The sequence below is a fragment of the Tetranychus urticae genome, chromosome 3 (genome assembly GCF_039701765.1).
Source record: "Tetranychus urticae isolate SD_2017Ah chromosome 3, NJAU_TeUrti_SD_1.0, whole genome shotgun sequence".
In the NCBI taxonomy this organism is placed as follows: domain Eukaryota; kingdom Metazoa; phylum Arthropoda; class Arachnida; order Trombidiformes; family Tetranychidae; genus Tetranychus; species Tetranychus urticae.
The window spans coordinates 17,177,388-17,195,797 of record NC_142960.1 but is presented as its reverse complement, the minus strand read 5'-3'; the positions used below and the strand labels follow the sequence as shown (position 1 = coordinate 17,195,797).

General features: G+C 31.3%; 2 long non-coding RNA genes across 2 annotated transcripts; one reads left to right on the top strand and one right to left on the bottom strand.

The window, feature by feature from the left end:
* Positions 1 to 10,345: 10,345 nt before the first annotated feature.
* LOC107363358 (uncharacterized) lies at positions 10,346 to 11,784 on the bottom strand. The gene is made up of 2 exons (XR_001568889.3): positions 11,678 to 11,784; positions 10,346 to 11,613 (listed from the first exon to the last, which is right to left on the bottom strand). It is a non-coding gene; the product is annotated as an uncharacterized LOC107363358 (long non-coding RNA).
* A 3,104-nt stretch (positions 11,785 to 14,888) lies between these two features.
* On the top strand, positions 14,889 to 18,105 carry LOC107363356 (uncharacterized). The gene is made up of 10 exons (XR_016199560.1): positions 14,889 to 15,294; positions 15,387 to 15,447; positions 15,527 to 15,584; positions 15,702 to 15,801; positions 15,877 to 16,010; positions 16,133 to 16,673; positions 16,878 to 16,923; positions 16,994 to 17,186; positions 17,261 to 17,545; positions 17,637 to 18,105. It is a non-coding gene; the product is annotated as an uncharacterized LOC107363356 (long non-coding RNA).
* Positions 18,106 to 18,410: the final 305 nt, after the last annotated feature.

Here is an 18,410-nt window from a genome sequence, read left to right as displayed (position 1 = left end):
TCTCAAATTTCCATGAATATAAAGTTCTTTTACATGGAAAGGAAGAAGAAGAAGAAGTTAAATTGCAATCCTTTAAGAATATAAGGAAAAAGAGAAAGAAAAAGTTCGGTTAAAAGTTGATTATCCACATTGGCTCATGTAATTCTGAGCAACATTTTTTGTCTCTTCTTCACCTTTTTTCAACTTTAATCTTTGCCATTTAACCCAAGATGAATACGAATGGGTTGACAAAAAACGAACCCAAAATAGGTATCAAGTGAGGTGAAGAAAAGGTGTTAATCAAGCTTAAAATTGAATGTGCAAGTGATACTAAAGATTGAAAATTCTTGAGTTTTTTCTTTTTCTCTGGAAGTTCAGAAATCAATCTTGTATTAGTTGAACTTTTTTTTCTATCACTTTCACTCTTTTCTTCAATTATCATCATGATCATCTTAAGGTACAAAAAACAAGACAATGGAGTAAAGAGGAAAATCGGAAAATGGTGAAAAAATCAACTTTAATTAACACCTCAAGAGATGGAAAGGAATCTGAGTGACGGCGGAGAAACTCTTCTTTTCTCAGGTAAATTGTGAATCAATTTCAAGCTTATTTGGTTGATAGTTATGCTTGTTATATAATTAATCTTTCCATTGATGATATCATTTTGCTGCAACATTATTTCACCATCATGATTACCATGATACTTGTTGAGATAGAAAAGACGAAACTTTTTTTCTTTCTCTTTTTTTTGCTGTTCTTCCATTGCTTTTCATTGATTAGTTGATGCTGAAATGATTCAACTGATAACTTTTAAATGGTCCAATGAAGTTATTGATTCAAGATAATTAGTGAATTAATTTATTGCAAAGTTAAATAATTAGTTTAATGAGTGAATAAAAATATCGTCAAAGTTTATTCATTACTTTCATTTACATTGTTACCATTTCATATCTAATCACTTTCATTGTTTGAATACGAAAAATTGAGTTATCAAAATTGGATAAAAATAAACTAATAAATCAACCTTTGGGTTAACTAATGCTAATAACAATAAATGTCTGAACTTTTAGATATTATTCGATATAATGTTAGTAAATGTAAATTGTGGAGTAATTAAATCATAAAATGGACCTTAGCGATGAAATGCTTTATTCAGAATTGAACCCTAAATACCGAGTATTACAAAGGTTTCACGAATCGCATTTGTATTCCGAGAATACTAACAATAATTGAGATTCCGCGATTCTCACAGAATTGAAGGTTACATGTTGGTTCTTACACGTTTAATCTATCAAAGGTCACTTAATCAATAATACAAAAGATGAGACTATTCATACAATACAAGAAAGAAATGTAAAGTAAGGGTTTTACAACAGGCTAGCAACCCGGTTGCTACTGCACTTGTCAAGGGCGCGAGTATCAAATTATATAACAACATCAAACTCTCAGTGAGCTTTGCACAGCAATAACGGAAGAGGTTGATTTGATTCCTCAAGAGATCGTCCTTCACACATGTCGGCTTGTTGTGCACTATCTCAGCGCTCAGTTTATTGATGCATCTTTTCATCGCAGATATTAACTGGTGGCCACTCTGAGTTCGTTATTTTTCGTCTCCTGCATGATAAGCCTGAAAAATTTCGAAAAAAATGCACAAGTTCCTTTCCTTTTCCTAGTGAGTAAAAGTGTCGATATTTTGCATTAAGTAGTCGATAGCAAATAATGTTTGTAGACTGACAATCGTCTAAATTGATTTTTCAGATGAAATAATATTTGTTGAAATAATAAACTCTTGGACTAAAACCACTCCTCTTTCACCTTCTTTGACTTTCTTTAAATCCACAGATGAAAGGTGGAAATGACCCCACCTTGAATCAGACAAAAAAGGGAGAAGGAACCGTATTTAGAAAAGAAGAAAATTCGTGTTTTCCCATTTTCCGAGTTTCCATTTTTTGGCATTTTTTTCTGAATGAAAAGAAAACAATATTAAAGTTTGTAGTAACATAGACACAACAACTTTGGGAATGGCAAAGGTAAGTTGAAGCAGCAAAACCTTGAAATTGGTTGGAATGTATGAATCATTACAAGAACCAGGATACAATTAATTAAAGTTGAACAGAATTTTCTTTTTGAGGGAAAAAAATCTTCTTCTCTTAATCAACTTTTACAAACATTAGGAAAATTATTGTTGAATGGAAAGTGCAAAATTATCATTATCTAATGGAGTCGCATTTAGCTATGCTTGTAATCATTTGGATCAATTAAGGTAAACTTGTACATCAGGCGATTACATATGTGTATCATGTTTGTGTGTTGACCTGTTAGACTCTGTTAAAGTATGAAAAAAGTAAATTATGCCCAAAGGTAAGGAGGTAAAAGGTGAATAGTGAAATGAAAATTTTAAGCTTTTAAATGATCACGTTCATCAAGCGATACGGATTATCAACTATCACTTTCTCGTTGATGGAAGACACGAAGAATGAGAAATTTCATGATATCAGTTGGCTCCGGTTTAATTTACTTTCACTTTTTTGCCCATTTTTTCGTTCCATCTTTTGGTTCCTTTTCTGCACCCAATATTGAGCAAACATTATGCCGTACTGTTGCTTATTGTTCGGTAAAGTTGCAAGATAATTGGTTACACAAAATTATGATAATTTTCATTTTGACAGATTTCTTAAGATTATCTTGAAACAAATTGAAACTGTTTTTTGAAACTGTTTTAAGTTGATCATCTTTTCCGTACAAAGCAGGTGATTTATCTGCTGATTCAACTTTTCGCCAATTTCTATCATTCAATTCGTGATCTGCACGTTTTTCAGTCTTTTTAAATTTTTTTAAGTCCAATGTACTTTTGGTTTTGCTCGCTCGTTTTGACAATCAGGAATAATAATTGATGGTTTAATTTAAAGATGAACAATTAGAGTTTAAATTGTTTTAAAGATTGAAATGTTTTTGCCAAAATATGAGTTCGAAAGGTGATTGCCGCTCCTTAAAAACGTTGTCTTTATCCATTTAAAAGCAATATGTTTAGTCTTGTTTTTTATTGATAATGAAATGTTTTAACAGTAAAACGTAAATTGGAATGTAAAAGAGCAAATTGGTTCACAATTTTCATCGTCAGAAAACAGTTTTTCTTTAGATGAGCGAAAAAACTTTCTAATTGAAAAGATTTGTGAGATTGTTCAGAAATACCAATAACACGATTTTTGAACCGAATAAATTTCTTTGTCAAACATTTCGATTTTTGGCATAATTTATTAACTTAATTATCAAAACTGATTAGTAATAAGCCGAATCTTTTCCCTGATTAAACATGAGCCAAACAGTGTTTTTATCCGTCTCAGGTTAAGTTGAATGTGCGAGGGTCTCAATGGATCGCTCCAAAAGCTTACAAAAGTCACTCGATTTGCAAAGCCATTGATTAAGAAAACAGAAAAACACGAAAAAACGAAAAAAAGTTAAGCCTTCAGAAACTCGAAACTAACGTCTTTCATACTCACAACTGTAATCATGATAAGATTATTGATTTGCTTCTAATATTCAGTTCATTTGGTGACAATTAAAGATGGCAAAAGGCGAGTAAGTTTCATCAACAGATTGGATTGAAAATAGTTGGTAAACAAAGTTATTCACAAATTGGTTAATCTAACCAAATGAATAGAGAATCACGTTTATTTTGATGAAACCTGGCAAAAGTTGGTTAACCTAAACTTACTTGAATTGTTATATAATTTTCAAGTTTACCTTTAATGAAAGAGAGGGCGCTTATGCACTTGGCATGATAACCATTTCATAAAGAGAAGAAGATAATTAATGTTAAATAGGAAAGAATCTGATAGTCAATCAGAATGGATCTTGTAGGTTGTAGGTAAACATGGAAACTGGATTCACTTTGCATTTAAAAAGCAAATGCAATATTTTACATGAAAAGATCAGAAATGGGCAAAAAAAGGTAAAAATAATAATGATGATGATGAGTTTGATGAAGTTTTATGTCTTCTTAATGAGTAAGTTGCGTTATTTATGGTTAAATTATTATTTAACCATAAACATAAAATAGAAGCAAGAAAACATGGAAAGCGATAATTTTTGCCATTGGCACAATATTATCATGTAATAATGATAATAATAAAGAATTGAAAGGATTAAGACTGAAGGAGATGTAAAGAGTTGGTAAAGCTTGAGGGTAAAAAAGGGAAGAAGGGCCAAAAAGAGAAGTTATTAAATGGAGAAAAAATGGAAAAGATGATTTTCAAGATTAAATTTGATTCCATTTAATTTGTTTTCTTGTTCTTGTAAACCTGATCACTGTGTTGTGCCTTTCAATCATCATCAGGTGCACATTCAAATTTCATTGGAATCTGGACGAAAAGAGAAAATCACTTTTCTCTCTTTACCGTAAATAATCCATTTTCAGGGTAAGATTATGTTCCATTGAAGGATAAAGATGATGAATATTGTGAAAAGACTAATAATTTTCATCAATTAATCAAACTTTTCTCTTTTCAATTGGTCAGGTAAGTCAACATGGATAAGAGTAATGATCATGTTAATGATCATGAGATTATCATTTTTTATTCGTCTCATTGTTTCAGTAAAGTTCAAACTGTGAAGAAGATTTTACTTTTTCTCTTCAAAGAAACTTGATAATTTCCAATGAGAATGAACATTCCAAGCAATTCTTTGGCTCATTGGCAAGACTTTTCAACTGAAACTCCAAACGAACATTTGATTTCTGGAAAGACGAAAGTCTGGAACAGTTTTGATTCTTGTTCAGTGTCAATGGTGGGACCAATCATTAGAGTAACAATAATCGAAGTATCATGAAATTACTATAAAGAATTGATAAGTGGGAGTTGAAGTCACGTTTTTTCTTGTTACAAGTGAAGAGCGTTTGTGTAAAAAAATATAAATTATGTGGGTAAAATGATCATCAACCTCATCATGATGATGGTTATTTATTAAATACTGTTTAGTTGGATGGCCACCAATGTAGTCATTTTCAGTGTAACCAATGTAAAGGTTAGGTGGAGCTTCATTTGGTATTTGTTGTCAAAACTTGAATCGGTTTCTCCTGAGAGTTTCAGTTGTCTCTCAGGTAATCATTAATTGGTTAACATGATGGTCAACAAGGAATACCTTTTGTAAAATGATGTTTTTATGTGTGTTCTTAGTGTCTAGTTAAGGTTGCACTTTTATAGTGATTTAGAGGGAAAACAGAGAGAATCAGGATGAAGATGGAGATGATGATGATGATGGCAAAGGAATAAAATTACTCCCAAAATCCGGTTATAATTGTATAGATTGTCATTGGCTAAACATAAAAATGAATATAATCAACATTAATGTCCATAATTAGCATTTTATTTGCTATAATTTGTGACATAATCTGCTTTTGCTTTTAGTTTAATCGTTCAAGTTACTTTGAAAAGTCACATTTTCTGCTTCTTTTCATTCAGGAAATGGATTCTTTCAAATTTCAATTGTCATTTAAGAGTTTGTTTAATGTTAGTTTGGCAAAGAATTGAAATAGCCACAGAAAATTACATTTTCTTTTTTCCATCAATTCGTAGTCGAAGGATCTTGCTGAACCGATGAACTTTGGATTGTTTCAACGAATTGTGAAACATTTCTTCAGGTTAAGATACGAAAAACTTTTTGTTGTAAACTGCTCAGAATTGCTTCTTCGTTTGAAATCTGAATCAAAATCTTTTCGAGTTTAGTTGGAAATGCTCAAAGAAGTTAGAAGTTTCTTGGAAATCGGATTGAGACGAAATCTTTTCTACTTCAGATTCTTTTATCAAAACTTGCAACTTTTTGTGTTTCATTTTTTATTCACTTTCATGTGTAATTGAATTGAAACTTGTAATCAAGTCGCAGTTGATGCAAAACTCAGACTTTTTCATGGTTGATGACATGTTCAGATTGATTAGGTTAACCATTGATGTGTCATGTTTTTGCATGAAACATGAAAATATTGGAATCGAAATGTGGATAAAAAGTTTGAAACTTTTGACAAATTGATGTCCAGTTTTGACCATTGACAATCGAATATGCAATGTCAATATAAATTTGTTATCATAATTTGGATTCTCTTCCAATCCAATAACTTTGACCACTTGTAAAGTGCTCTATCAATTCTGTTTACATCATCTTTTCCTTCTCAATATATTTGGACAGTTTATTTTTAGGCCAACTTTTACTTCCTCTTGTGGTTTCCTGTGATTTAGTGAATAATTTTTTTTCTCAACTTTTCTCATCTTTTCTTTTTCTTGACCAACAAACACATCAATGATTCTTATCGATCATCATTTCAATGAGCATCATCATGATGACTATTACTTACATGATACTTTCTTCTTCTTTTTTTCCTGTTCCATTCTCCATTCACCCTGGGACTCCAATTTGGAAATGAACAAAAATTTCATTCCAAATTGACTTGTGAATAACATTTGAGAAACTGTGAACTCAGAACCATCAACATGATGACCAACAATAAGAATATGAATTGAGAGAAAAAAGAGAAAAGAAAATGTCATTTGCAAAAATCTGTTTCATTGAGAAGTGACCATCAGAGTGAGAATTGAACAGAAAAGTTGACAAAATGTTGCAATGTGTTACCATGAAAGTGATGATCAGTTGAAAGTCGAACAATGAAAATGTGTAAAAACGAATATTCAGTGAAGAGAAAATCTGGTGAAAAGAGTTTTCTCATCATTATCATGGTCAACTGGGAATTGAGATTCAAAATTCATGGTAAACTAAAGATTCCAATAAGTTCATTATTCAGCTAATTTTAAACTCTTTCAACTTATCAGTTGACAACTTTTGCCTTTTAATGTTTTCCCAACTTTCAAAGTCTTTCAACTTTTCCCTGTTGACATGATATGATTTATTGATATTCAACCTTTTCCAAGATATTTTCATGTAAATCTCTCAATTCTCATTGAACACAATTATCCTTCATTAATGAGAAAAACTTTTTTTTCTCTTTACCTGAGTTTGCCGTGATTTACATGAGGATTGATGATGCGTCAAGTTGAACCTTCATCGGTTGACTTTGATCATGATTGATTCAACAGATTCGGACAATTGGCTAAAGTAAAACAGAATCGAGTAAACGATCTGAACAAATTGGCGAAAAGAATAAAAGAAAAGTTCAATTTTTCGATTTTTTACATTTCATTCTTGAACTTATTTCTCTTCAATTTTTATTGCTTTCCAATATTAGCTCCAACTTATTACACCGATTAACTGACTAATAACTGATTATGAATTTAAGTGAAAATTCAATGTCATTCACCTGATACTTTGGTCACAAGTTTTGTTGACTTTTATTACCTGAAATCAGTTGAAGTTGGAACAATATTTTCTCATTTCAATTTCCAGTTTCTCTACTTTATTGTTATCGCCAGTCATTAAGAGAAGACAAAATTTATAAGTTTAGGGAAAAAAAATCATTCAATTTACAGATAAATTTCATTTTTGTTCAGTGACAATTTGAGTTTCAATTTAAAACTGCAATTGAATGTCAAGGAAAACTTTGAATATCATTAAAAGTGTAAATTATTTGAATGGTTTAAGTTTTTCAACTGGTTCACCTTTGATGCTCATTTGCACCAAAATTTATTACCTTTCATTAAACTAGTAAATTGAATTAGAATGGAAAGAACCGCAAAAAAATGAATTTAATGATGAAAATTGTGAAGGTTTTTTCTTTGAAAGATTATTAAATGTTAAATTATTAGCATCATAATGGTTCGATGAGATAACAAGGAATTGCTCGTTAAAATTGAAGTTTACCTTTAATCGAAATAATTTATTGCTCTATTTGTCTATTTATTAATATATATTTAGATTGTCAAGTGATAAGTTGATTGATAAATATTGACCCTTGATGGACAAATGAACATTCAGAGTAAATAGTGAACTGAAATAAACTGAATAATGAAACTGGAAAATGAGATTTGTGGAAGAACAAGAAAAGAAGAAGAAAAAAAAGGATTGGTAAAAGAATCGAAATTAATCAAAAGGTAATGATGATATTGATGGTAATTGATGGTCCGTGGACAACAGATGAAATACAAAGCGCTTGACCACACAAAGTTGTACATGTTTGCTTACCCAAATGCATAACCTTTAAAAATGCATTGAAAGTACATTTTGATTGCAAACAAAATGCTGCTGCCCAAGATTCATGGAAAAAAGCATTGAAAGGTAAATATTGATAAGAAGTGGACATTATTTTCATCTTCATTTTCATCATCTGTATTTATCTTGTAATGAGAAGGGCAACATTAAATTGACAGAGATTTAATCATTTTCCGTTTCATTGTTTACCTCAATTAGCGACTGTCGACCGATTACAATTATAAGGTTAAATAGGAAAAGCGTGTGACTTTGGACAAAAAAGCAAAGAAAATCCTTTCTTCTCGTTTCACGCTTTTCTTTACGACCATTAAGTCTAAGGTTAACCCAGACAAGCAACCTTTTCCCATCAATTTTCATTCATCCAACAGCCTTTACCGTTAACACTCTTAACGGTCCAAATCGATTAACCAAATCACACACAATCTTAATCACTTTTCTCACTGTTGACCCACGAGTAGAGTTTTAATTCAAACTGATTTACCAAATTTTTCCCTTTTTGTTGTAAATTCATAAATGGTTATTTATTGCAACTTTAACTCACTTGGAGCCTTCCAACTGTTCAAGGGAAACCTTTTTAACCAAAATTCAAGCTGAGTTGAAAGATGATATTTTAAATGGAAGTTGTTCTTGAAAATATTTTCATTGTTCATCATTGGAAATGAACTTTATCTGAAATTGCCCAAAACATAACCCAAGGTCAACAATGGAACCCCTGAAATTGGACCTTCCATTACCTTCTGATGAACCCTTGTTGACCCTGTCAAGGTTCCGTTATTTGTTGATCCATTAACGACGCTTTAATGGATCGAGTTGAGAAAGCTTTTTACTTCAATAAACAGTTCAAATTTTCACTCGAACTGAACAAAACTTTTCTCGAGTAATAATCGCAATTTAAATGAGCGATAAAGATCAGTTGAGCCATTATTCGGTTTCAAAGTTCTTTTTCTTCGAATTTCACATCTTTTTTTCTTCTTTGCTCTCCTCTGATTCTTATTAAGATACTGAGAGATGAAAGGTTGTGTCGAAATGAATGTGAATCATGAAAGAAAAGAAAAATTTCATGAAAAATATTTTTCTCCAAAAATATTATCATCAATCAAAGCACTATACAAGTAACTGCTTACTGTTAACTTGATCCATTTTTTGCTTCTCTTTTTTTCATTTCCGAACTCATTCATCTTGATCTTTCTTTCTTCAGGCTTCTTCGCTTTCGAATCTTTTTTTATATCCTTTTCCATCCGATAACTTTCCCTCCCTTTCATTCAAACCAATTTCTCCATCGCTTTTCATCTTCAACAGAACAACACATTTTTTCTTCTTCTCTCATGACTTTTGCACTGGATAACCTTATGGTTTACCCTTTGCCCAACAAATAACTTTATACCTTCAGTCGAAACTTTGTTTTCAAATTTTCCATCCTTTGCTTTTCCATGTCAATCATTTCATGAGAAAATGAAAACAAGTAAAAATGAATCAACAGAAGAGTTGAGGCAAAACCAACGATAATAATGAACTCTTGGCAACTCTTCATCGACTTCAAGTCAATTCCAAGTAAAACTGATAATCAAGATTAATTGGTTGCTTCGAAACCAGAAAACCCGAAAAGCAAGTTAAAGACAAATCTTTCTAACATTTCATTTTTCGAATATGAAATTCTGATGAATCAGAAAAATTATCGAAGTCGGTTTAAGCCTGAAATCGTTGGATTATTTTGCATTGTGAATCTCAATTGTAATTGGTTCAGTGATTAAACTTGATTTTAGATGCGAGTGTTCATCTTGAGAATGATATTTTCAGAGTTTTATTGTTTCATTGAATGGGCAAGAGAAGCATGAAAATTGTCAAAATTGATTAAAATTTTCCCAACTGCATCATTAGCTTGTTACATTGTTTGGATCGTCATTTTTCAGTCAACAATTACCTTTATGTAGGCTAGTAAAGTACAAGGTGAAACAAACAATGGATCAACTTTGCTCATCTCTTGCGTAAAATGGAAACTCACCTTTTCGCCTTTCATCTCAACTTTTTCATTCTCAACTTAATTGACCGGAAACTGATTCGCAAGATTCACCTTTATTTTTTCCATCTTCATCTTCAACCTTTTGTTTCACATTCAATTGAAAACATTTTTAGAAAAAAAAAAACTCAGAGAATCTGAAAAGTGTACAAACAAAACCGATTTTCAATTTTCTGTCCAAGTAAATGGTTAGGAACGTTTTAAAGCATTATTTTGATTTGCTATTATTGTCTTCTTATTGTTTGTTAAGCAGTAATTTATCAAGTTTTCATTTTAATACAATAAGGCGTTTTGGTGAAAAAAAAGATGATTCATTTTCATTGAATGAACAAATAAAGAATCAAGTATCAATTGATGATAATGAATATGTGAGTAAATTGAAAGGTTAAATTCAAGGATTGAATGTTTGTTGTTTAAATAAGCTTTGAATGCGAAATTGAATATTCTTGAAAATATTGGAGTAAAGAGGTTTCCATTTTGAGCTTGCAGACCTGACGAAGAGGAGTAAATGAAGAAAAGAAAAACAAAATTTCTCATTTCCTGAATAATTTCTGAACCATTGATACCTTTTTGTGTGACTAAAGTAACATTTTGGTGAACACAAAGCCGCCTTTTCATTTCTCAACTTATTTTCATTATTATCATTATTATTACCGTTTTGTTCACAATCAATCAAGAAATGGTAAGAGAGTAGAAAAAAGAGGCGAAAATTCTTATCCCTGAAATGATAAGTTAAAGACAAGAAGAAGGCGGATAAAGGCGAGTAAAAAAGGAAGTCTATTACAAGTTGAGTTAACTTTCATTGATGAAATTATTTTTTATCTTTTCTTCCATCGAGTAAATAATATCTATTATTATATTTGGTTTAACGATGGTTAAGAGAAGAACACTTTAATTGCGAGAAATTTAACCAATTTTTGTAACAGCTTTTTTCCATTGAGATGAGGGTAGAATCAGCAATCAACCTTCCAGTGGACAAAATTTTATCAGCAAAGGGGTCAAGTTGAGGTTGTTAAATAAACCATTGTAATGCAATAACTGCAGGATGAAGGTAACAGACAAAACTCGACATTTTAAGGTTTAGATGGTGAAGACTTGCTGACAGGAAGGTAGTCTGCGGTTGGGCATGTTAAGGATGTCACAAATCTGGGTTTAGATATATTGGTCCACCAAAAGCATCATGTAATATTCAAAGTTTATATATGTTGACAGCTTGAAATTTGTGATAAACTGGCAGAAATGTAAAAAAAGCCAATTGCAGTCATCCAGTTAAACAATTGTTTTCCTCTTTCAACTTGAGATTTAAAGCTGCCAGTTGAATCTCTAGTCCTGGTGGCCTCACTGTAACCATATCCAACAACTGTACCATTAATCATATAGCCATGTAATAGTTTGAAGACATTAAATTGAATCAGCCTTGGCACCAGCTGTGAAGAGCCTACTGACTGGTCATTGTTACTTGTTAACTGAAAGACAATACACAAAAATGAGTGAAAACAATTGAAACTCATTGAAAAGAAAGCAACTTACCTTTAAAATGTTGATAAAATGAACACATTAACAAATTAATTGACAAAGATTAAAAAATAAAACAGTTAATTAATTGAACAAAGCAAATAGCTCAACAAAAAGCGTCTGATTGAACAACCCTTTTGTTAAAACCTACTGCCCTCTTTTAATCAACTTTACATTTTTTAATTCGCTCTCAATTTGAAACTCGCAACAATATTTTGCTCATTTTTGTTGACCAATCTTTAAAGTTAAATCTTACCATTCAATTGTTGAGCTTGATTGTGTCCTTAAATGTTAACAATTTATAGACTCATAGCAAGCCATCATTTAGTCCACCTAATGAAAGTAAAGAAAAGAAAAGCAAAAACAATTCAGACAGAATGGCAATAAAGGTTAAAGAAACGAAAAATGTTGATCTTTTTTCCCTATCATCATGTTACAGATGGAGTAATGTCATGAATCCACCCACTTTAATAATTTACCCTTATGATTAGTAAATCATAATAATAATGCCTTAAAGGGCAATTCATTGATTCACTTGGAATATGTTTAAATTTATCTCTTTTCATCATCATCTTCATCACGTACAATTAGTAAATGAAATAAAGTATCATGATAATGACCAGAGTTAGGGTCAAGTTGATGGTTAACACACTTTGAATGAAGCTTTGGTAATGGTCGAGTGGTTAAAGGTGTGAATCTTCACCTAAATACAAGTCGCTCTTCTTGTCTCATTGAGCTTCAATGAATTTCGCCAAATATTAAACATTCATTTCACTAAACAATAGAAACAAATGCAAAATCAATCGAAACTCTGGCTTCTATTGGACGAACAGAATAACATGAAATGTTCAAAAAGAAGAGCCAACATTGTGATCGATCTTTTTCAACACCTTTACATATGAAAAGTTCAACTGTTGATTGATTCCAATGAAAATGGTTTTGCACTATCGATTGGTATAAATGGTTACAAAGGTTGAATGAGACTGAACCTTTAACTTATCGTCGGCAAATTTGTTCACACAAATCAATCATGTTTGATAAATTATCTCAATATTATCGTAAAGTACAAGAGTGAAAATATTGAATCAGCAAAAACAGATTGAAGAAGAAGAAGAAGAAGAAAAAAGAAACAAATTTGGGCAAAAAAGAAGCGAAAACCAGATTCCTTCTTGGCTCAACCGTTTTCATCCTAAAAATCATTTCAAATTATATAAATAAATTGGATGAAATAAGCGCAAAATTAGCTTCCATAATTTGACTCGATTTTGATCCGACAAAACTGATTACTTTGATTAAATCATTTGGATTGCTCATTATTGACCTTTTAAAGCTACATTCTGAGCTTTATCAATAATGCATCATTGAAACCTTTTAATCAACCAGCATTTTGCTTTATCAATTATCAGGAATCATTTCAAGTTAAACTTCTTCTGCCATTTTCATATCAATATTTTCAGTTTTTTGGAAGAAGAAAAAAAAATCCTTTTTTCCCACTTTTCCAGATGAAGTTTGGCGAAACATTATGCTCATTATGTAAGGCTGCAACATTTCCGTTTCAAATTAACTTTCCAATTTCAACTGTAATCATTTAACCAGGATAATCACTCGAATCAATCAAACCATCAGTTGTACATCAATAACAGAGTTAAATGAAGCTCGTAATCCTCTTAATCCAGAGTAAAGATTAGGAAAGGAAAAGAAGAACAAGAAATTTTCAGTTGTTGCCCTGTCAGTTCAGCTAATAATTCAACTTTGCACACTCACACAGAAAATGGTAAATAGGAAAAACATTTCATTGACCGGAAGATGTTGGCAAAAGAAACAAAAAATGGAGAAAAAATGGAAAAAAGAAAAAAAATTCAACCCAAAAGCTCGTAAACAAACCAAAAAACAGAAGCAGTTGTTGTCTCTGACTGTGACCCAAACAGTCTTAGACGTACCCATTGACTGGAAGCAGACTAGGAGGTCTTTTGTGTAAAGCCTTGCGGCTTCAACTGGTTAACATGTTGATCAATGTTGGTCACTTTGATTCAACAATTGATTTAGACCTTTGCTTGACCTTCTTAACACTTCTATCAACCCCGACTTATTGATTTTGTTTTATAACAAGAGTAATCAGTGAATTAAGGTCAACCCAATTTTCACATCAACCAGGTTTTTTGTTTTCTAATGAAATATTATCCTTAACCTGTCCTCACTTGGTTTCATCTGGATCATTATTTTTATCCTCATCTTGAGTGTGATTAAATTTTGAAAGATTCAATAAGATTCATGTTGAAAGATTGTAAAATTATTATGTCGAGGTGGAGAAAGAAATTGAATAAATTTAAAGATAATTGAAGGAAAACAATTAACTCGCATTGATTACATTTTCACTGTTTATCATTACTGACTTTCATTAAAGATTGGCGATCACGATTAAATTGTGACCCTGATTTGTTCCACTTTTGCTCATCTGATTATTGATAAATGTTTAAAATTGGTTTACCATTTTGTGTCAATAATATCATTTTTCATTCATATTAATGTCAAGTTAATTGAAGATGATCATTTTGCTTTAATAAATTGAAGAGCAAGAAGAGTTGATTGTTTAATAATAGAAGATGAAGAAAAGCCTTTTTTCGCGATTCTCACCATTTCCAATCTCATGTAAAGCTGATAGTTCACGAATTTAAGTGTTACTATCAAAGGATATTAAACAATTCAGGATAATATGAATAGGAAGGGAAAAAGGTGATCTTTTTATTTCTCTTCTTACTGACAAACATCAACAGAACCACAACAAGCAATATCATCATGATTATATTAGACATGGAATGCATGATTATATTTGAATAAATGGATATTACCTCTAATAAAATGTAAATTTGTGAGAGTAAAATTTATTTTTATTCATCTAATAGCAGCCAAAGCAACCTTTCTCAGCCTTTCCTTGGTCCATTTACATTCAACATGGTCCAACTATAATACAACACCTTCAACTGTTCATCTCCATAAATTCATTCACATGTACAATATGTAATAAAAAAAGGCAGCCTTGTTTTCTTTGTAGGTGTTGCTGGTCTCATGAATTTCATTTAAATCTAATTATAGCTTACAATTACCTTTCTGGTTTGCCAGGTAAAAGTGTTAATGTTGAAAAATGGTAAAATTAAATTAAACTTTGAAATACGCGCTCGCCAAATTTAATCAAAAATCCAACAATCACTTTCCCTCTTTTTTTGCATAACATGTGTTTTACTCTCTTCGGTTAATTACTGTTTTTAATTTTTCCTTCATTCTTCTTTAGTTGTTAATCATTCTGTTTTAACTTGTGATTATATTTGATTAGTTTTGTTTATTAATGCTGTAATTGCTACTTTTACAACTCTTCCTTGCCCTTTGTCTTTAAATTGAAAACTAATGCAACCGCCTTAGACTCAACTGTAGACCTGTTGCCTCGTCTTCTGGATGTTGGTTAACTCATGTTTATTTCATTTTTAGACATTTTGGACTGATTTTGGTCGTTAATCTGTTGGTTATTGGGTTTTCAAGACTGGTTAATTTAATGGACAAATCTGGTCAAATTTGGAAGACAACTTGATTACTTCAAGATGATCAAGCTTCACTTTGGACCCTACAATGGATTTTTGGTAAAGGATTTATAATCTCGTCCATACAATGATTAATGATTCAATTTTTGGCTGATTCTCAATGATACTAACTGATTTTACCACAACTTTAGCCTTTTGATTTCGTGTTTGTCCTGGAAAAGATTTCGAGTTTCTCTTCCATTTACAATTAAGGTAACACTTCACTCTTTTTAATGCATTAAACAAGTTGAGAAAAATTGTTGATTTTCTTCTTTTTTTCGTCTAATTTTAGGTCTCGGAATAATTTGTCTCTGTTATCTTTGAAAGTTGCCATTAGTCCTTTGGGAATCGTGAGTTGAAAAAGTGCTCGAAAGGTTCACTTTTGAATTATATAATATTATTATTTCAATTAATTTAATGATGAATCTATTTTCTTGCCTTCTTTCTCACCCTTAATCTTCAACTAGATTGACAATATTTCAAGACTGTCCTACTCCAAATTGGCCCAAATCAAACATTACTCTGTATTATTGATGAAAATTGATGAAACTGATCATGATTATATTGGTGAGTTATGGAGCTAATTTTTCTTCGACATCATCATTACCAATAGAGAAAATAATCTTTGTCTATCTTTTCCAGTTCGAGTCTATTAATAGTTACCATAAATTGACTTATGATGAATTGTTCTGCAAATGAAGCTGGACCATTCTGAGTTGCTTAATTTTTCAATCTTGATCCAACATCTCATTCATAACATCTATCCTTTCATGAAGGTAAACCTCTTGCACTTTACATGGTGTAATATACTGATACAGTATTTCTGTTTCAATTTTTGTCAATTTTATAAAAATTGAAAACTAATTTAATTTCCTTTTTTCTATCTTTCTCTTTCTAGAAAGAACTTTTTTCCCTGGAAAAATAATCTGATTAAACTAGCCTGTTCTATCATCGTCTTCGCCTTTTCACTTTTATCACTTGATAATCTTCAATTGACCAGTTCATGTCTGTCAACACTTCTGATAAACAACGCCTTTACTTATGATGTTGATTTTTCTGCTTCCTTCTCATCTTTTCATCCTCATTTTTACCACCAGCATCATCATCTTTGCAAATTCATTGTGACAGGAAATGAACAAGCATATAAGGTTTTATGAAATGATAAAGGTGAAGCTTTGCGCCCAACATTTATTTAAAATTGAAAATAGTGAGTAAAGAAGGAGAAAATTTCACAAAAATAAATCTCAAGAGTAGAAGAGCAAAGGAAATAGCTAAAACTCTTATTGAATTAATTTGAAGTTATCCTTAAGATACTTCATCTAGTTACCTTAGCTGTCAATTTAGGGTGAAAAGATAATGAGAATGATGAGGATAAAGATGGTGATGGCGAAGGTGATGCTGTTAAGAGAAAAGATGTAACTGAATAAGCCAAGAATAAGGTAATGATGATAATGATGCATACAACATGTAAAATGTTGATTTTGTAACTTATAAGTGTTATTATAAAAAATGTGTTGCTCATAATAATAACAACTATAAGGAATGAACTGTGGGTGATAAGGTTGAAGAGAGGATCAAACAAAAGTCTGCCTCAGGTTGAAAAGATGAAAGATGCTTTTTCTTTCTTTCTCTCTCTTTCGAAGCGAAGTCCATGATGTTGGTAAAAATATTGCAGATATGAAAAGCCAGGTAAAACTAGAGACTCAACAAATCAAGACTCGTCATTTTCATGCTTATCATTTGCTTAAATCTTACCAAGGCTTTAAAAGTTAGTACCTGATTGGAGGTTAAACAGCAACAAAGTAAATTGTTAATGGTGATTATGGTGCAGCCAAATGAGTATAAGGTTCAGGTTGAAGTAAATAACTACATGGTCCGTTGTTTACATGGACTAATGCGTGACTCGCTTTCTTGTTGAACTGGACAGATGAAAAAAAGAGCCAACATTCAAGGTAATACAAATTTCTTAACTTATTTTTTTCTACCATTTCTTTCAAATTTACATTCTTTTTATTTTATTTTCTAGATTGTCTTTTCATCTTTCTCATGTACAAAGGAAAAGGATAAGGTCAATTGTATAGGTAGTCAAGGGGCAGGTTGAATAAGGCGGTTGTTTGTTTTCATCTCAATGATGATGTTAATGATGATTATAGTATTTTGGTTCAAATGTTGAGTAAAAACAAACTTTGAAATGTAAACACCAAAATTGAAAGGGAAAAATTGAAGGATGGTTTTGTGATGAGAGGAGCAGAAAAGGATGCAAAAGCTGATGAAAAGTCCAGTAAAAAGGAGCATTTTAAACACACAAATGGTAAATATAAAGGCAAGACAGTTACAAATAACGTCAATTTAAGTAAATTTTCAACAGTTAAATTGATATTATTTTTCACCAATTGACAGAGAGACTCACACCACTATTCTGGATGGCAAAGTGATGGAAAAGGGATTGAGAAAAGGCCAAATCTAATGGTGTTTGCTGCAAGCTTTTCATTCACTCGAGGTGTTTACTCAAGAGTCGAGTTTGTACAGTTGAACAGCGCAAACCAACACACAGGAAAAAAAGATTCAATGTAAACACAAATTTGAAAACAGGAACCAAAGAAAAAAACATTCAAAATGTAAAGAAACTGGAAAAGGAACAAAAAACTCAACCAAAATCCAACATTCAACTCGACTTCAAACAATCCCATTGATGATGCAAAATTGATTTAATCTTTACATAAAGATGTATTGATTTGATTTCATTTTTTATTTGCTCTCAAATAATGGAAAGGCAAAAAAATGTTTATTTTGATGTTGAACCGTTTTGTTGTTGCTTCAATAGCTTTGTTTTTATATAAAATTGTCATTAAATTGATTCGTGTTGATCAATCAATTTGAGAAGAGTCAATGATTGACTCAATTAAAACCCGTTAACCTTGTCCAGGTTTGGGTGAGTGTTGAGACAATTTGCTTTTATTAACCTTTCCAAGTGTTTAAAAGAGAAAAGAAAAAAGCTGTTAAATTTGATTAAATTTACCATTGAAGTAGTTTGAATGAACAAAAAACTGGACTCACAAGTTACACACCCATTGGTAAACCCGAAAGGTAAAGGTAAAGGTGAAAAGTGTAGCACCAATTTTGACATTGAATCAAAGTGAATCCATCAAAAGCCAATCCCAAATCCTATTCACCTT